This window comes from Seriola aureovittata, chromosome 6 (assembly GCF_021018895.1).
Source record: "Seriola aureovittata isolate HTS-2021-v1 ecotype China chromosome 6, ASM2101889v1, whole genome shotgun sequence".
NCBI classification, from domain to species: domain Eukaryota; kingdom Metazoa; phylum Chordata; class Actinopteri; order Carangiformes; family Carangidae; genus Seriola; species Seriola aureovittata.
In genome coordinates this window covers 29,917,207-29,932,817 of record NC_079369.1, presented here as the reverse complement: position 1 = coordinate 29,932,817, position 15,611 = coordinate 29,917,207, and positions in this window count along the sequence as shown.

Sequence of the window (15,611 nt, the reverse complement as noted above, 5' to 3'; positions counted from 1 at the left end):
GAAACGCTCGACTCCACCATTACCAGCAGGGTGATATGGGGTGGTCCTGCTTTTAGTGATACCATAGGTGTCACACAGCTCCTTCATAAGGGCAGATTCAAAATTGGGCCCCCTGTCGGAATGGAAGCGGGCGGGACAGCCGAAAGGTTGAATAATGTTGGCCCATAAGGCCTTTACAGTGGTCTGAGCGGTCTGGTCTCGGGTAGGAATAGCCCAACTAAAACGGGTAAACAGATCTGTAGCTACCAGAATGTTCTGATACGCATCAGTGGGTCGACCTAGTGTGAGGAAATCTATTCCTATTACCTCTAGGGGGTAGGAGACTGCAAAAGGGTGCAGGGGGGCCCTAGGCTCTACTCTGTCCCTCTGCAGGCTACAGACAGCACAACCCTGGTGGAACTGACGTACCTCCCCCTCCATGCCTGGCCAGTAGAACCTCCGCCGGAGTTGGGCCAGGGTACGGTCGGGACCGGCGTGAGCGGCAGCTACGTGTAGCTCCCTCCAGACCTCTTCTCTCCTAGAGCTTGGGCAGACAACCTGGAAATACACTTCATGGGTGTGTGGATCAGTCACTTGACGGTATAATATGTGGCCTCTGACCTGTAGCTTTCTCTGCTGCCGGAACAACGCTCTTGCCCCTCGGGACCAAGTGCAGCGTTCTGCCACTGACGGTACTTTTTGCTGCTCCACACACCTCGCCACCATTTGGATATCTGCGTCTTGGGCTTGGGCATCCCGCCACTCATTGTCGGCCCACTCCTCAGGCCCTGCTGCTGGTGTGAGCTCCTCTGCTGCTGAGGTTACTGGGAAGCGAGATAAGGCATCTGCATTGGCATTGTTCTTACCTGGGCGATATTTGACATCATATGTGAATGATGCCAACTGGGCAACCCAGCGTTGTTCCACAGCCCCCAACTGGGCTGTCTGTATGTGGGCGACAGGGTTATTATCTGTGTACACTGTAAATTTTGCACCCGTCAAATAGTCTTTAAACTTTTCTGCCACAGCCCATTTCAGGGCAAGAAGTTCCAATTTGAACGAACTGTAATTGGCATCATTCTGTTCTGTGGGGTGTAGGCTGCGGCTGGCATAAGCTATTACACGCTCTTGCTGGTTTTGCACTTGTGCTAACACTGCACCCAACCCATGCTTACTAGCGTCTGTGTAAACTATGAATGGCTGGGAATAGTCTGCATAGGCCAACACAGGGGCCTGCGTGAGGGCAGCCTTCAGAGCATCAAAGGACTGTTGACACTGTGAAGACCAGGTTACCTTGCGGTTGTGCGATTTCTTGTCGGCTGGAATACCTGTCAACAGGCTGTTCAGGGGGCGGGCAACTGCAGCAAAAGCAGGCACGAAGCGTCTGTAATAGCCTGCCAGGCCTAAGAAGGCGCGGACCTCCCGGATGGTTGATGGGACTGGCCAATCCCTCACAGCCACTACTTTGTCAGGGTCAGGTCTCACACCTTCGCGGTCCACTACATGGCCCAGGAACTTGACTTGGCTCTGCAGTAGTTTGCACTTATCCAGCCGCAGTTTCAGCCCATGCCGCCCCAGCTTTTGGAACACTTGATCTAGATGCTGCATGTGAGAAGAGAAATCAGGTGAGTATATGATAATGTCATCTAGGTACACAAGTAAAGATTCTGTCAACTGACCACCCAAGCATTGTTGCATCAACCGTTGAAAAGTTGCTGGTGCGTTGCAGAGACCAAACAGCATTCGCTGAAACTCATATAGGCCAAGCGGGGTGGAAAAGGCGGTCTTTTCTTGGTCTCTGGGGTCCATGGCGACTTGCCAGTAGCCACTGGCCAAATCAAGGGTTGAAAACCACTGGGCATTGGTAAGGCTGGTCAGGGTCTCTTCAATTCGGGGTAGGGGAAATGCATTCTTGTGCGTCACAGCATTTAGCTTCTGGTAATCAACACAAAAGCGCCAACTCCCATCCTTTTTTTTGACCAGAACTATTGGGGCGGCCCATGGACTACAGCTCTCTTTAATGACACCTTTCTCTAGCATGTCAGCCAACAGGGTTTTCATCTCTTGGTACAGGGCAGGAGGTAGAGGGCGGTGCCGCTCACGGGTGGGGGCAGCATCTCCAGTGTGTATCTGGTGTTTTACGATGTCAGTCTGGCCGAAGTCCTCATCGTGGACTGCAAAGACCTTCTCCCACCTGCGTAGCAGTTCACCCAGCTCTTTCTGTTGCTGTGTCGAGAGATCAGGTCGCTGGGCCAGTTCACACATCTCCTGTGGTATTGGTCGTGCTGCACCACCGTCCTCCATGCCAACTATGGCCACCTCCACTGTTCCATCATCATCCAGTGACAGGTCCAAGTCGCAGGCTCCTCTCACCTCTGCGGCATCAACGCAGTACAGCCTGCCCAGTTTCTGGTAACGGCCTATAAAGAGGCTGTATGGGTGAGGGTTACACAAACGTACAGGAATTTTGCCACCTCTTACCGCAACCAATGAGCGGGCCAGTCCAAAGTCTTTGTTGTCTGGTAGGGCTTCGACCAGTGCATCGTAATCAGTTCCACATGGGCCCTTCCGAGCACGCCCCCACACAACCACCTCACTCCTTGGGGGGAGTCGTATACGCTGCCTGCCAGCAGCCCATACGCAGCCCAGCGACCCATCCTCCTCCCGAAAGCGTCAATCCGTTGGCAGAGAGCGAAGGCATCTCTCCATGCAGCTTGGTCCAAGCCCTGTCGGGGTGGAGAAATAGACTTTCCGGGCAATTTAAACAAGGTATTCCAACAGGCAGTGACCACATTCATTCATACAATCAAAGGGTGGGTGCAATGTTCATCTTTTACAACAACAACCCCCCTCCCTGGAATCTTGATCCCTTCCAGCTCAAATTCCAACACTGCGTAGCTAGTGTAAGGAATTGGGAGGCCATTAGCTGCTCTCAATCTGAAAACCACAGGTGCCTTTCCAAGCTTAGCCTGGGAGAAGTTATCTTCAAATAGACTCTGTTGCATTAAGGTTACCTGTGACCCTGTATCTAACAGGCCTTGTAGTTCAACACCCTCGATCTTTGTCTTAATAGTTGGACATTGCCCAATGAATGCCTCAGTGGTCCTCAATGTTGTTTTGTTTACCTCTGCCCCTTGGACCTCAGCGACAGGGAGTTCTAGTTTAAAGCTGGCTGACCTGCTGAAGGTGCCCGACAAAACCTGGCTATGTGTCCTGCACGCTTGCACTGGCGACAGATAGGCCTACCTTGCTCATCCCGCTCATTCCTGTAGGGGGGCGTGTATCGTCGCTCTGGTCGGACTGTTGGTGGTGGTGGTGGCGGCCCACAGCAGGTTGGAGGAGTGGCCTAATTTCCTTGATCAATTCTGTAGTGAGCCCTTGCATTTGTGCTTTGACATCCTCCATTATTTCTCTCCTCAGAGCCTCTTTCCAGTCAGCTTGCTGTGTTTGTTTGGAAACATGTGTGGGATTAACTGCATGACAGGTAACCTCTGTTTGCATACCTCCATGTTCCTCGTCTAACAGGAGTGCTTCCTGGCGTAGTGTGGTGAAATCGTCATCGGGATTCCTCCGTGCATATACTCTGAGGGCCTGGGCGAGCGGACCTTCACGGGGCCCCAGTAGTAGCTGGTCTCGCAGAACAGCATCGGAGGGGGTGGTGTCTGGGTCGTGCCGCCGCAGCCCGCAGTAGAGCTCTCTCAACTTGAGGATAAATGAGGAAACATCTTCTCCTGCCTGCTGTTTACAGCTAAAAAACTGTGACCTTACCACTGGGGCCGGGGTTTTATTACCATAAAGGGAGTCTAAATACCGAAATATCTTAGCTGCCTGGTCTCGCTCTGCCTCATCCAAGACACTAACCTGCCGTTTAGCATCATCTGTTAATGCACCAAGTAAAATGGCTACTTTCTTTGCCTCAGTTAATTCTTGTGAACCCAGCAACCCTTTAATTTGCTCTTTCCACTCACCATACTTCAAATCCCCACCTGGCCCTTTAAACTTGGGTAACCAAGGGGCACCCGGATATACAGGCATCATCATCATCATTTTTGTTTATATACACCGCTAAAATTCCGTTGCTCTTTGTACTTTGTATCCTGCCGACAACGCCAAATTATGTGGCCCTTTATGACTTAACTAAAAAATAAAATGCGACAGTGTAATAAATTAGGATAAAAGTGACAACGCCACCCTTTTGTTTTAAAAGAGGTAAGGGTCCTCTCAATAAATAACTAAAAACAGATAAAAGGATCGGTACAAAGTTAAAAGAGCAAGGTCATTAAAATGCAGTGTTCTGTTACAGTTTTTTTAATAAATAATTAGGAACCGGAACAAACAATTAGCCTAGCCAGGCAACAGAATAACCAATTATAGTGGTACCACAAATAACCACGATTTAAATGAACCAAATAAAACAATGTATACAACACAGGGAGAGGTGTAGGGGGAACAGGAGTAGCCACGCCTGGGCCGATCATCTGACGCGCCGCTTTTTTCCTCCACGGGCCCTGCGGGGGATAAGAGCGGCCAGATAACTTGTTCTCTACCACAATTAACACACGGTCTCTGTTCGTGCCGTTCACAGTGCCTGTTTGTCGTCGTACTCACCGCGAAGGAGGAGATTTTACTCTCCTCCACTGCAGTTGTTACACACGGCACTGACGGCTTCCTGCTGGGGTCGAACGATCTGGTCTGCACGGCTGTTATCCCTCTCCGTTCCCCGCGGCTGATCTCCTCCGCTGTGTCTGCGTCCGTTGACGTCTCGATGCAACTACCTCCTAGAAAACGCTGTTCACCTGCTCTTATGCCAAACCCATTGTCTATGGAGGTACTCTCCTCTGATTGGCTGAGAGCCGAGCTGTCCAATTAACCAGGTTAACAGGCTTTACGCTGATTTGACCCACTTCTAATGTCTCAGTCCAGGGGGCGCAGTGGCAGAAACGTCATAAAAAACACACATCAATAAGAAACACACAAAACACTATTAATAAAATCTCAATGAAACAACTCATGCAGTAAACAAATCATGCAACAAACAAATAACTCAAAATAATCAACCCATAAGGAAATCAAGAATCAAATCCAAAATGAAAAACAAACACATTTCTGCCCTCTGACATAATAATAATAATATGAACATTCTGGATGTCATGTAGTGTGTTACCTTGTGTGAAGGATGCTGACAGTATGGTCACATGAAGGGCCTTGTCTTAAAATCTACATGTTACATTTCAAACATTCTATGGGATAGAAGTTTGGGGTTAAACTATTGCATAGGAAAATCTCATGAGTTAGGGAACAGTTAGATATTTAATTTTACATTCATCCTTTGATCTGTGTCTGTGAAGAGAGTTCTGCTGGTCACTACCCAGGATTGGAATGTGGGTTGTAGTTTATGACTCTTATCTAGAGAGGGGCAGAGGAAGGGAGGTTGGTGCGTGTGTGTGTGTGTGTGTGTGTGTGTGTGTGTGTGTGTGTGTCCATGCATGGCACAGACAGGCCAGGATTCACACCTTAGTGTTAATCAGTCCTTTCTGTTGTTACTTGTCCTATACAAGAAACAATCAAATATCATTAAACAAAGTGTTATTGTTACAAACTGGAGATTTTGCCTATATTCTCCAGTTGTCTGATGTCCATTGGTTGATCCTCTGGAGCTGACCCTTTGACCTTTGGTCTGGTTCTGTGTCGTTCGGCCATGCTAACAGCACGGTCTGTTTGTGGAAGAGGGGTCTTTGGTCTCTGTTTCCTATCAATCTGATAGTTTGACGGTGGGAAGAGTCGCAAAGTGTCAATTGGGGGTCCGTAACTCTGCATGTCCTTATAATGAACTTCCTTAATGGCTTTTGACTGATGCCAGGCCACGTATGTACGCTACACTCTCATTCCAGGCACATGTAAGTTGATCACCAAATGCTTTTTCCACCTCAAAAACATCTCTCGACTCCGGCCATCACTCTCTGACTCTGTAGCTGAGCTCTATCTCACTCATCTCCTACAATCTCCTCCAATCATTGCCATCCTTATTCTGTCTCATCTTGTTTTCATTTATTTGTTCTTTATTCATTTTGTGTTTCTTTCCCTGTAAAGCGGCCTTGGGTACCTTGAAAGGTGCTACAAAAATCCAAGTTATTATTATTATTATTAAGGACTTGTTTTCCTCTGCAAGTAGACAAAGACCCTGCCCACTTTTTGAGGAAATACAGTAACTGTTGTGGATCGGCTGTTACCACCTTGTGATGGTAATAGAAACTGTTCACATCAGCAGCCAATGGGAAAAGACGAACACTCAGCTGACCAATGATTTACCTTCAGTCAGTCAGTTATGGGTGACGTGACACAGGTCAAAGACAAATGGGGTGACAACCAATGAGTTACTTGTATGTGTCATAGAAATAATGAGTATTTTTATTAGTATTTTGTTTAACATGACTTTAGACAAAGAATTGAAAAAAAATTAATTCAGATTGTGTTCTCTATTTAAAAGCCCAAATATGGGTTGGATACTTGACTTGATTTTTCCAGCTCTGGGCCCGTTGGGAAATACTAAATGCCTCCAGTGGTTTGACTGGTTTACCTCAGCAGGAGAGCAATAAACAGAGTTTCTCTTTCTCTGTAGCAGTGTGAACACATCTGTTTAGACCTGCTGTAGGTTTCCATTTGGTAAAGCCATAGCTTGACGCTCTATCATCCCTCTCGTCCACTTCGAAATCCACAAAATTCCAGGAGACCACTTGTAAAGTTAAATTCTTTACTTTACATCAAAAGGTGATACAAAACAAAATCTTTTCCACTTTCAAATAATAAAAGTCAATATACAAAAAAGGAGAGATAGAGAAATAGAGTTAGAGAAAGAGGTCAAAAAACTGTGTGGCTCTACTCTCTCTGCTTGTCCGAATGCCTTAATTACCTCTCGGTAACGCCCCTTAACTCCCTTTGCGTGGGATCATTAAAGGTCTAACCAAGTTCTACACAGTCCAATCAATTAGAAATGAAATGTTACATATTTTAAATTATAACGACACATTTTTAATCTAAAGAATCATATATTTACCTTTTTGATTACTGTAAATATTTAAATTATTCAACAATCAATGAACTGTGTTATTTAACCACTTAAACATCAACAAAAATGCTTTTAGGCTCCTACACCTGCAGTAAAAAAAAACAACACAGCTGCTTCCAGACCAATGTAACATTTGCAAAGGAAAAACTGGTTATGTGACAAAGTCCCATTCAGGTCAGTGATGTGTAATATTTACCAGACTCTCTGGTGACAGATTGGCACTGTGACTGACTAAAACAAAGACTTTGGTCAGAGTCTGGGTCTTAAAGCTTCTTGTCTGCAGTTTGACATCCTGACTGTTGTGTTTTCATTTATATGTCTACAGCTTTATACCACTAGGTGGCACAGTTGTTAAGCCAGTGCTAGTTGAGACAGTGGATCATCCCAGTTCCCTTTTGGATGGTTCCTCCCTGAGCCTCACCTAAGCTACGAATCACATTGACTCACCCGAGTCCTCTTCTCTCTGCTGTGAGGGGCCATGAGCGAAGATGAAGTCTTCACTGGTCCAACACAGATCAGACGGACCTGAAACCATATTATAACATCACTGCAGTGTTACACTCAAGTACACCAAAATAAAAGTTTTAGTTTTAGATTTGATTTGTTTTTCAAATCATCATATTGCATCAAATTAAATATAATGATGTAGGGTCAGTGGTTAGCACTGTAACCTCACAGCGGAGAGGTTCTGGGTTGGAACCCAGGGCCTGGGCCTTCCCCGCGACTCCATAAGGATAAGCAGTATGGATAATAAATGGATGGATTTGTGTTGACTAGGTCAATAAAAGAACCACAAATAATTTCCTTTATTCATTAGAAATATTTGCTCTGCAGGATCAGTTATTTCTGTTTTGAATCTGTATCATGGATAAAATATTCAGAGAGGAAAGTCTGATGTGCTTCACAAAAAATCTTTAATCCTTCATTTTATTATTATTATAGGATTATTGATGAAACACAGACCAAATGTCAGTACATTTTACATACAATAATGAAGAAATAAAAAAAAACATGTTGCATCTGAAAGATATGTGTCAGTGACTGAGAAGTGAAGTTCATTTGTACACTGTGGTTTGACTGATCTGAGCTCAGTATAAATACAGAACATAATAAACGTGCTATTTCGCAAACATGATGCAAAAGGCAATTAAAAAAAAAAAACACCACTGTGCTGGTCATACCTGTGCACCTGTCTGTTTATGTGGACACAGGGGTGTTTCTAGGAGTATACTAGGTCTGGAGCTAAGTCTAGACCATGACGGGCTGAGGCCAGGGTGTGTGCATGAGCAGTGACCGCCTGTAACACTACTGCCTAAATGTCATTTATAGTCATTTATATGACTACTGGAAACATTACATTTCATTTCACATTTTTTGGGGGTATTTTTTCCTTTATTCAGATAGTGAGGTGAGAGAGAGACAGGAAAGTCAGGGAGAGAAGAGGGAAAGACGGAATGATGCAGCAAAAGGGTCGGTTCAGATTCAAACCCATGGTGAGACACCAAGGCGCCCCTGAAATTACATTACAACAGTAATGTTGACACAATTGCTCTGAACAAAATGGATGTCTGAGAATTCTCTATATGGCACCAGTGTTTAATCCTTACAGAAAAATCATATGATTTCCCCATGTTTTCCACATGAGGACACACTTATATTTACATTGGATTACATGTGGACAGCATGTTACCACATTTTGTAACATCTCACATTTACTGCAGATTTTCAAAGTATCACTGTAACATTTCAACAAGTGCAGTAATGTGAGTACTGACGAACATGCAAACAAACAACAATGTACATGGGTCTCACATGTAATAGCATAGATTTGACATGTAATCCCATAAATTTCACATGTAATCCCACAGGGTTCACATGTAATCCCATAGATTTTACATGGGAATTTACATGGGCTTCACACATTACACAACAAAAAAGTTCCAAAACCACATATTTTCTACGTGTTGGCACATGTTTGATACATTTCACATGTGATTATAACATTCGTTCATTCATTTCTCATTTGCAGAAATGACATTGACATGTGGTCACATGTGATCACATCATATGTGAAATTGAAATTCATGTGTTTTTTGGTAAGGGTTGGATGAGCTGCAGCTCTCTGGTTGAGGACAGTGAAGAAAAGCTTCACACACATTTTTTGGCATCAAAGTCACCTTCTGCACTGGGAGATGAATTACTGTGCAATGTCAAAGGCATGAGTTTTTGCTTGTGAGACACAGTGGAACAATATGTTCACTGTGCTCAATAAGGGTTTATTTCTATCATTTGTTTTCCTTACTTACATTGGTAGGACACATTATGAAATATTTTAACAAGAAATATATTTGACTGGGCCCTTATTCACAAGCTCTTGAAGGGTTAGGTTAGGGCCAGCTGCAACAGCAGGGCCAGCCCTAAAATCTGGAGTGTCCCTGACTTTCTGACTGACTGACTGACTGACTGACTGACTGACTTACTGATCATTTCCATCATTTCCACCCCTGATCAGATGAGTGCCTCATCACTGATTTGGAGTTTCTGGATCAAACAGGTTCTATTCGAGCGGTGTTTACAGTTGCAGTGTAGCTAACTTTGCTCACTGTCTCTAGATTTAGAGACTTTTCCAACAAGAAATGGAAATTAAACAATACTCTTAATGCAGCATAGCAATAGAAGCCCTGTTAAGAAATAAAAGGTTTCTTTTTACTGAAACGGTGGACTGCTGTTAATGTGAAACAGATACACGAAGTGTTGAGGCTTCGTACTAAAATACTGCTATGACCAACTCTACATATCAAACAGAGAGAGCTAGACATAAAGACTTGCCTCTAATAAAAGTCTGTTACGCTCTGGAGCTGAAGTAATTAAAGACTAAACTATTGTGGATCAAGACGGAGGCTGTGCTCTGTGTGAGAGACTGAATAAGAAAGATATTGTGTCTTTTCTAACTTTCTCTCTGAGTGATCATGTTACAGTAAATACAGCTGAAATTACAGCTCAGTCTTCACAGTTATAAAATCAGGATTTCACCAGAGGCGGTCCAGACAGACACTAGATTCTGACCTAGTCTTGTTTTTATGAACAATGAAAAAAATGACTTTAATTGCTGCTATAATTTAAAAACTGTGCTAATATTGAAATGCTTTGAGAATTAAATACCCAATCAGCAGGACTAGAAAAGAACATTGTTTCCCACTGTTTCCAGCACACTATCAGAGAACATCTTACCAATACATTCAGTATCACCATATTTGCGATTTGCAATATGAATAAATTAACATTTCCTCAATATGTTGATAAAAAAACATGATTTATTCCCAATTACATTTCCTTCAAAACATCTTTGCTGTTACAAATTAATACAGTGAATTTTGAGTTCTGTAAAACACTTTGAAATGCCTTGTTGTTGATGTAACGTGATTTACAAATCACATGGTAATGGTGTCATGGTTTGTTTTTGGAGTTTTTGCACTTCCTGTTTTATTTTATAATTGGTTTCCTTGTGTGTCAGTGTTTTTGCTTCCTGTCTTGGTCCTGTGTCTGTGGTGATTGTCTGCCCCGCCCTAATGTGTTTCACCTTTGTTCAATCACCCTTGCCTCCCTTGTCTATATAGTCTTTGTTCTTCCCTTTGTCTGTGTCGGTTCGTAAGTTTTGTTCTGGGTTTGTTCATGTCAAGTTCACGTTTGTTAATAAACCTGCCTGCACCGTCTCCCATGTGTTGGCGGCATTTGGGTCCAACTTACCCCTCAAATCCATTGACAGAACCTCGCAAACCTTGACAGAAAACCGTGACAAATGGTATGTTTCCCTTTGTGTCACACCTGCTGCGCCTTTGACCCACACATGTGCCAAACATTCGTCATGCTGAACATTTAAAGTGTTGCCATTTAAACTGACAAGGAAAAGAAACAAAAAAAAATAAATTAACAACATAATTAACAGTCAATAACACAATGTTTTTAATTAGCACACACCTCTGTCCCCAAAAGCTGAGCCCTAACAACAGTATGTTACAGTTGGATGGCAACAGTGAGTCAAGCATATAGGTGTGGTTAAATAGTTTCAAAATTTCAACATTTAACAATATTAAATTACCACACCCTAAGAGCTGTCTACCCAATAAAATGGTCAGCTATCCATCAGTTACCCATCAGTCACAGGAGGAAGATAGTATAAGCTGGCCTTTGTCTTTGTAAGTACCTTTTACTCTGACTTTATTCACTTATTCATTCATTTGTTATTGTCACAGATTTTTGTTTACCCATTCCTTGTATTGCCATACCTGCTCCAATGTGCAGTTTTCCAACTTGACATGCTTTTTGAGAGATCCTTGTAGGAAAATTGTTGTTTTGAGGCAAACTAAACAAATGTTTTGATTTCCTCTATTTCTTTTTAATTACACAGTGACAACATGTGTAAGCTAATTCTGACTGCAGGTAAGGCACACTGATCAAGCAAATGATTAAAAGGAACAGTTCACCCAAATCAGTATGGTTTTATTTATCCAGGTCTTGGTTTTGGTTACACAATATGTTAGAGATTATTTTTTTGCTGTTGTGTAACAGGTAGATGAAAATTCCATTCACCTCCTTTTTTTGTTTTTAATTTGATGATCAGTTAAGATATGTTTTCAACCTCATGCTTACCGACTCTCACTTAAGTGGGTAAGTGAAATCACTTTGGGTAAGTTTATAACATGCATTAATTAATCCTAATCAACAGTCTTACTAAAAGATAAATATGTCCCTAAGCTAACAATTGTTGGGAAACAAGGGATTTGATCAAACCTCTCTCTTCAAAAACTAATTAAATCCATTTAAAACAAATTTTCAACCTCAGCCTCAGCCTCCGTCTCAGCCTCTTCCTCCAGGCTGGTGTGTTACTATAACAGCTTGGCTGAAAACAGCGCAAACGGCAGTAAGTTCAAGATTTCAGACGTTGATCTGAACCATTGTACCCATCTGATCTTGTGTTAATACTCTGGTCCCCAAGACATAAACTGACTTACAACTGTATCAGTTCTTTAATGCACTCAAAACCAGTTCAGGCCTGTATCCTCTCAATATTTTGGAAATTATTTTCAATTTTGTGATTTGTGAAAAGTCATAACTAAACTGTGATGCTCCCACAGCAATCCACTGCTCAAGACCCTGTTGGCAGATGGTGACACACATAGGTAAGTTACGTACAAATATATGTAGGTATATTTTTGTAAGCAAACAGCATTTAAACATGTTGGTATTTTCTTAAACGTGATGTTTTGTCTATTCATGTTGTATTTTTGTGCATCGGTTTCACACAAATGAGGTAGCACAAGGTGAAGTGTTTTGGTATTTTGATTATATTAATAAGTTTATTTCATGATTACATCATCAAATATTAAATGATGTGCTGGCAACAATTGGCAACAAGTGGCAGGAAGTCCTCGTAGCTCGTAGTTTTTTGCAATATATTTGTATATACTATATGCGTATATTTCAATTCATGTTTTTTATTCTACGTCGTTGTTTCGTCTGACGATGGAGAAGATAATGTAGACAAAGGAAGAACTCCTGGCTTTAAAGTTTACCAGATATGAAGTTAAACATCCCATACCGGCTGAGCTGAAGAAGCTGTACCTTGGATACAGAGCCGGGGCTAAGCTAAAGGCTAGGAGATGGAGATATATTATCCTTTTCCACCATCGATCCTCATGGGAAATGTCAACTGGCTAACAAGTGTGATGAACTGGAGGCACTTGTGAAGAACCAGCGAGCATATTGTGAGTGTAGTCTCAGGTGTTTCACGGAGACCTGGTTAAACGACAACACTCCTGACCGTTTTTTTGGACAGAGACACCAGAGCAAGTGTGAAGAATAAAGGTGGAGGACTGGTTCTGCTTGTGAACAATAGATGGTGCAACCCCGGTCACATCACAGTGAAGGAGAAGATCTGCTGTTGGGATATTGAACTGTTGGCAGTTGGTCTTAGACCGTACTATGTACCGAAGGAGTTCTTGCACATCGTCGCCATTGTTGTTTACATTCAACCACGAGCTGAGCCTGCAGTCGCGTGTGACGTCATCCACGAGACTGTTGCGAGAGTACAGACCCAGCACCCTGATGCATTCATTGCAATATCAGTGGATTTTAACCATGTCACTCTCACCTGACTGGCTTCACTCAGTATGTTGACTGTCCCACAAGGGAAAATAAGACATTGGATCTGTTGTATGCAAATGTCAAGGAGGCCTACACTGCTTCAGCTCTACCACCACTTGGCAGATCAGATCATAATCTGTTTTTTCTTCAGCCTTTCTACAAGCCCTGTGTACTGAGGCAGGCGGCAACCATCCGCTCATTCAGGAACTGGACCCCAGGGGCCAGTGAGTGTCTAAAAGACTGTTTTGAGTGCACAGATTGGAATGTACTGTTGGAGTCACAGGAAAATGATAAAAGCAAGGACCCTGACCTTGATAGAATGGTAGAATGTACCACAGACTACATTAACTTCTGTATGGGCACTGTAATACCAGCAAACTATACACTGCTTTCCAAACAACAAACCATGGATCACCAGTAACATCAAGACCCTCCTCAGCCAGAAAAAGGGGCCTTCAGGGATGGGGACAGGGAGAAGCTCAGGTTTGAGCAACATGAGCTGAAGAGGAGATAAAAGCAGACGAAAGAGGACTACCTCCTCCACTGTAAAGTGGAGGAGGTGAGGGCGGAGCTCAAGAGGCTACATCCTGGAAAGGCAACAGGCCTGGATGGTGTCCGAGGCTGTTAAAGGACTGTGCAGCCTAGCTGGTTGAGCCTCTCCAGAGGATCTTTAACTTAAGCCTACAAACAGGAGGGTCCCGGTGCAAAACATCATGTCTTGTTCCGGTACCTAAAGTAGGACGACAGGCTGAGATAAATGACTACAGACTGGTGGCCCTCACATCACACATCATGAAGAACCCGGAACATGCTCTAGACCCCCTACAGTTCGCCTACAAAGAACATATTGGAGTGGATGATGCCGTCCTTTACCTGCTCCACGGGCCCATTCTTACTTGGATGAGCCAGGTGGTTACATGAGGATTATGTTCTTTGATTTCTCAAGTGCATTTAACACCATCCAACCCCCCATTCTTAAAGAGAAGCTGGAAGGGATGGGGGTGGATCCCTGCTTCACGTCCTGGACTGTGGATTACCTGACAAGACAACCACAGTACGTCAGGCTATCTATCTATCTATCTATCTATCTATCTATCAGATACAAACAAAATGTTTGATGTAAATTTGAAGCAACTGCATAATAATGCAAACTAGAAAATTCCAGGGAAATTTTGAGTGCCACGGGGGCTACTGCCGAGATGAGTACATGATTTATTTCCAGTGTTCAAAAGTCACCCTGATCATATTCTGGCTTTGAGAAATGTCTTGATATAAAAGACTCTGATATAAAACAATGTCACATCCCTCCATCATGTATTATGTGGGAAATATCTCATATTCTGTGTTGTTTTTTTTAATAAAACAAGAGGCGACATGTCTTCAAACTGGCATTTAAAGGGTTAAAATCCTGAAAACTAAAACATTTGGTAGGTTTGAGCAGAACTGAAGTGGTTTAAGAGATTTATGCAAAAAAAAAGCAGAAAAAAATATTGATATATGATGATTTTATAGCATTTTCTTTGTGTGTCCTTTTTTGGACGCGAGGAACTCCAGAGGATACAAAATGTGTTACCAGTGTATAGTAGACCTGTAACAGTAACTGACATTAGATTTTAAAAATATGTCAAAAAAGACACTTTCTTGCAGAAATCCATACCTTCAGCTGTAACACAGCCAAAATGATCAGCAAATCAAAAAAGAAAAGTGAAGAAAATGTCCAAAAAAGGACAGAGGGACCCCTGAGGGTTAATAAATCCCATGAACCGCTATCTAAATTACCACTATTATGTTTTTTTCGGTGCTAAATTTAACATTACTGGGGAGGAGAGCAACGCGACTAGAAGTGACAGCGAGAGAGGGCTAGTAGCTTCTCCTCTCCTCTGTCTCAGCGGAGACCGTCACAACTTCATTCACTCTTTTAACAAAACAAAACAAAAAAAAAGCAACCAAGGAAGCACTAAATGGACTTACATATTTAAGACCTAACTAAATGTAATTTAAGACCTAACATGCGGCTAATGTAAAGCTAGCGGAGCTTGGAGAGTTGGTTATCTGGTTGCTAGGCGCACGCACGCACGCACACAGGTCAGGAGCTGCCGTTGCCATGGCAATGTGAAAATCTGCCCACAATTTGGCTTCTACATGGCTTCAAACAACTGCAAATTATGAGAAAACCGTTACTTCTTTTCAAAAACCGAAAAGACCGTGCCAGACACTGAAGCCAGAAGTTTCTACGGTCTCTATTTTATTCAGATATTCCTTAAAATGAGTGAGTAAGCTCAGTGCGAAGACAGAGAGAGATTCTTTTGAAAAAAAAAGACGATTACATTAGGTGTCAATGAGAGTGAGACAGGGATTGCTGCCAGACTCGGCACCCCCGTTTAAATTTTGTGCAGACCCTGCCTGTCAAAGTTACATTTTA